Source organism: Diadema antillarum, unplaced genomic scaffold, assembly GCF_040938485.1.
Source record: "Diadema antillarum isolate AM-2024a unplaced genomic scaffold, OU_Dant_1.0 seq00000953_RagTag, whole genome shotgun sequence".
In the NCBI taxonomy this organism is placed as follows: Eukaryota; Metazoa; Echinodermata; class Echinoidea; order Diadematoida; family Diadematidae; genus Diadema; species Diadema antillarum.
This window is the reverse complement of record NW_027271801.1, coordinates 1569080-1574901: the sequence shown is the minus strand read 5'-3', so window position 1 is coordinate 1574901 and position 5822 is coordinate 1569080.

Sequence of the window (5822 nt, the reverse complement as noted above, 5' to 3'; positions counted from 1 at the left end):
GTTCGCGCACTAGCAAGCATTCGCGCACTCAGTACGAGACGCCCATTGGCTAAAGCAGTTTTTCATTCTCCGCGCGTGCTAATGTAGGGAGAGGGGTGGGGGAGTGCGGAGGGGGGGTCGGATGATACACCCAGTATGGCTGCGCCTATGCTAAAAATACACATAGCGCGTCACAGAATCGGTCAATAAGCAGTTGGATACTTACATTTTCTCTGCTTGCTCTCTCTTCACCTCGAGAATGACTAATAAACTTTGACAGAAAATGTTTTATTGGATGATCAATGTACTGCAGAACACAGCCATATTCTTGCAGTCTGTGTCCACATCAGGACTTATAGCATGGCCATCATTACCTATGTCTTTTTATATTGAATATTGTTGTGGATTTCATTTTTCAAAGGAAAAATGAGGAAATGTAGGTCTGATATGTTAACAGTCTACTTGTAAACAGGTACAGTGCCAGAAAAAAAAAAACAGTCACCTAGTTTCAAGGTGTCAATATTATTTTTAATACAGAAACATGTGCAGAAAATTATATACAGAAATATTTGTGACGTAAAGAACCACAGAAATACAAAAACATGTAAAATTTGATTGCGTTAACGATAATGTGGAAAGTGTGATACTCGAAGAGATATAAAAACTGATTATTTACACATAAATCTATAGTAAAAATATAAGGTAGAAATTCATCTGTATGAAATCTTTTTAAAGAACATTACTTGTGTAGATAACTTTGTAAAGTGTTTAACAATATCTTTGTACTGTTTGAAGAAATTTTTACTTTGAAGAGGTTAGACTTTCTTTCTGCAATCAAAATAAATCATACTTAAACGACAGAAAGTTTAAGAAGTAAAACTTATCATTAATTCGTGTACAGGGAATATCCAGTAACTGATTTTGGAGTAGGAAACGAGATTAATATCATGCCGATTCGGAATGAACATGAAATTTCTTTCTGCCAGAGAGCTGAAAGCTGCGAGAACAATGAATTTTATAATCGGTTCCAAAAAAGTAGAGATGACTAGTATTTAATTTGATGATAAAAAAAAAATGATTCCTTCATTTTTTGGCCAGAAGTGGATATAAGAAATACTAAGCAATATTTTATTGTATAAAGGTAAAGGAATATTGTGTAAAGGTACAATGTAATATATTTCTATTTCATTGTGATATGGGTTCCTCGAAATTGTCTTGTTCATTAGAACATATGTATAACGTTAAGATTTCTTTCATTACGGGAAATATAGTTACTTTAAATTATGATTGAATGAACTACTGTCTATCCACGAGATAATATGAAATCTCATTTTAACAGCTTCTTATTTAACAGCAGTTTTGCTTATATATTTGTCGTTACGGAATACCATAGTAATGAACTTTGAATTTGACTGAAAATGAAATGTGGAAATCCGTTTAATGAAATGCACAGCTTATATGATACTTGGAAACAATACAATATAATTATAGTAATGAATGTATATATTCAAACAATTATTTTTCCTACATTTTTTTTTTTTGCAGTTCTGCACGAATTAAATGTTGAATATAATCTAATAAAGATAAATTTCATTTGTTAAGAAAGGAATGTGTATTTCTTCCTTTAATGAATGATTGAATATAATACCGGACTTGAGAGAGTTTGCAAATGTCATTATTTCTCGAAGAAGACAAGTGTAGAGGATGATGATGATGATGATTGAAAGAGGAGTGATGGAGAGAGGAGGGGAGTACGAGGAATTTGTGTGAATTCTAATTGGATATTCACGTACGTCTTCATACCTATTAAAATGAGTCGGGAATTTGTTCGTTTTCGTAAACAAGCAAGTGCATGAAGAACATAAAATATAAAAGGCTGCCTTTCTGTTTAAATGAATATTGAGAATACGTAATGAAAAATACAAAAAAGAAGAAGTAAAGATGTAAACATGAAGCTCCATGATCTAAATGAGAACAACTATTCTACAATACTTTTATCCACGGATATTAGATCAACAATGCCAAGAGCACAGTGCTAGGATTACTAGAAGAGCTAATTGTAATTTAAACTTTTCTTAGTGAAATAACCTTAACCAGAAATAAATTTGAAAGCCATATGTCGTTTTATGAATATATTGGGTCCTGTTCGTTATTCCGAAGGTTCGCTATTCCGAAGGTTCGTGATTTCGAAGGTTCGTTAATCCGAAACGCACTAATTCCCTATACCTATATAGACGTTCATTAATCCGAAAATGAAATAGGGTTCCATAATCCGAACATTTGCGGCGTTATTCCGAAGGTTCGTTAATCCGAAAATGAAATAGGGTTCGTTATTCCGAAGGTTTTAATCCGAAATGATAGGGTATAGGGTCCGTAACGAACCTTCGGAATAACGAGTTTGTTTCATTTTCGGAATAACGAACCTTCGGAATAACGAACCTTATTTCATTTTCAGTTTAATGAACCTTCGGAATAACAAACCTCATCACATTTTCGGATTAACGAACCTTCGGAATAACGAATCATCGGAATAACGAACCTTCGGACTAAAGAACCTTCGGAATAACGAACCTTCGGAATAACGAGCTATAACCAATTTATTTTGCGGAGAATCCTGAACGCTATGTGCGGCACAAGCGCATTGTGCCGGTTCGTGGATTTATTTTGCGGAGAATCCTGAACGCCATGTGCGACACTAAGCGCTGTGTGCCGGTTCGTGGATTTATTTTGCGGAGAATCCTGAACGCTCTGCGCGACACTAAGCGCTGTGTGCCGGTTCGTGGATTTTTTTGGACGTAGTATGGAGTTTTCACAAAACGACACACAACTTTATAGCCTTGCTGTGTGCAAGTTTTACATCACTGGGAGTAGTTTTATGTATAGCAAGAAAGAGCAGATTCTTCTCATACGTCACAGTGAAATTTATTGAATATCAATTCCATTAACATATCTTACTAATAGTTTGAAAAAACAGAAATCTTTAAATGCGATTTACTCGAAATGTACTTCGCGCACCGGCGGTGCGCGTGTGCCGGTTCGTGGATTCAGCGACGATTTTGGTGTCCCCTTTGTCTATACTGACCTATTTCCTTCACTAGGTGCCTTCTGAAGAACACCAGATGAATTGAATATCAGGACTATTGTATCAAAGCTATTCTATAGCATTGAAAATGAACATTGTATGAAAGGCTTCAAGACATGTCGTTCTTCACTGTACATTCCTTGAGGTATCAAAGAAGATCTGTCTTTTTCTTAACACCCGGTGAAAAGAGCCAAATTTGGTGCAACTTTTGACCCACTTTCGTGTGGAAACAGGACTGCGTTATCCGGAGAATATCCTGTTTATAGATTTCGAAAGCTGCATTGCAGGCAGTGACTTTTGACAGCGAAATCTTTTGCTTGGAGCACTTTGGGCGCAATTTGAGAGGTTGGTCAACAGTCGGCGGAATTTGAGATATGAATGCGTCTTCTGAGGCAGCATCTAAAGTTTGATCTTTTCTTTTTAGGACTATGATGACTCTTGTAGGACACGGATACTTGAAGGTCATTGACACACATCACAGCCATGCTGATGACAGTCTTATTGACCGTGCATTCTCATCGTTGTTGAAGGTTTTAGTGACTATTGACAATGTCAAGTATTCAGCATCTTTATAGACTGAAATATGTGTAATGCTTGATGATAAGTTGATTGCCCATCTTTTATGTAAATTGCCAATGATAGCAATCTTTTTTTAGTGATATTGATTATGGAACATTGCTTTATCATTGTAATACTCACAATCAATATTTTTTATCTGCTTCTCTTTCATGATCCTGTACACTATGATGGACTTGCACAAACAGGTAAGAACTGTTGAACTATTATGAGCATTGTTTTTTTCACTCATGATTAATCATTAGTGGAAAAATAAGAATTCTTATCATGTGAAATCAAGATGATAACATCAGATTATTGCTTAAACAATGTTCCTATCATGTGTGATAGACTTGTTGATGGTGAAGGATGTGATGCCAGATATGGTTAGAAACAAAATGAGCAAATAATAATGATGATGTTTCCTGGTTTGCTAGTGATACCAGAGAATAGATAACTCAGATCACAAAGAAAGAGAAATAAACAGAGGGAGATTAAAACTAGAGATTGTAATTTGTCATCACTGACAAATTAAGGTGATCCGATTTTTTTTTAAAATCAATGATTCAAGTCCTGATAGTGCAAAGTCTCAGCTACAACATATTAAAATCTGAGAGAAATTCACCGAAGATAGTGCTCGATAAAGAGAGTCATGTCAATTTTCACATCTAAAAAATTCCCTCCCATAGAGATAACACGTCATAGCGAAGATAGAAAAAGAAGTACATATGACCTTTGACCCCACTTTGCACACCCAAGATTGCATCTGAACAAAATGTGGTTATTTTATGAAATGATCCCTGTAACATGGTCTTTACGTGTGCAGAATATGGGAAAGATAGGACATGTATTCACCAAGATACAGGATGAAACATCTATGGCCTTTGACCCTAATTTACATACCCAAGATGGTGTCTGATCAAGTAGTTGTTATTTTATGAAATAATGTTCGTGACATGAACTAAACATGTGCAAAATATGGTGGTGATAGGGTATGTTTTTCTTGAGTTATTGCACATAAAGTTGCAAAAAGAAAGACATATTTCAATACGTCGTTGATGAGCTTTAATTTCAACCAAGTATTTTGACGTGATACCAACATCGTGTGAAAAAACAAAGGGCGCTTACATGGTAGCACAAAGTCTCAGCTACAACATATTAAAATCTAGGAGAAATTCACTGAAGCATAAGTGAGCTAGTGCTTGATAAAGATAGTCATGTCAATTTTCACATCTAGAAAAACTCCCTCCCATAGAGATAACACGTAATAGCGAAGATTGAGAAAGAAGTACATAATTATGACCTTTGACCCCACTTTGCACACCCAAGATAGCATCTGAGCAATTAGTGGTTATTTTGTGAAATGATCCTTGTAACATGGTCTTTACGTGTGCAAAATATGAGAAAGATAAGACATGTATTCACTAAGATACAGGATGAAACATTTATGACCTTTGACCCTAATTTACATACCCAAGATGTTGTCCGATCTAGTAGTTGTTATTTTATTAAATAATGTACGTGACATGAACTAAACATGTGCAAAATATGGGGGTGATAGGGCGTGTTTTTCTTGAGTTATTGCAAAGAAAGTTGCAGAAAGAAAGAAATATCTCAATACATAGAAGATAAGCTTTAATTTCAACCAAGTTTTTTATAGTGATGCCGACATCGTATGAAAAAACGAGGGGCAATATCCCGATAGCGCAAAGTCTCAGCTACAACATATTAAAATCTGGGAGAAATTCACCGAAGGGTAAGTGAGCTAGTGCTCGATGAAGACAATCATGTCAATTTTCACATTTAAAAAAATGCCCTCCCGTAGAGACAACACGTCATAACGAAGATACAAAAAGAAGTACATATGACCTTTGACCTCAATTTGCACAGACAAGATGGCATCTGAGTTAAAAGTAGTTATTTTGTGAAATGATCCTTGTAACATGGTCTTTACGTGTGCAAAATATGAGAAAGATAGGACATGTATTCACTAAGATACAGGATGAAACACTTATGACCTTTGACCCTAATTTACATACCCAAGATGGTGTCCGATCAAGTAGTTGTTATTTTATGAAATAATTTACGTGACATGAACTAAAAATGTGCAAAATATGGAAGTGATAGAGGCCGTTTTTCTTGAGTTATTGCAAAATAAGTTGCAGAAAGAAAGAAATATCTCAATACATCGAAGATAAGCTTGAAT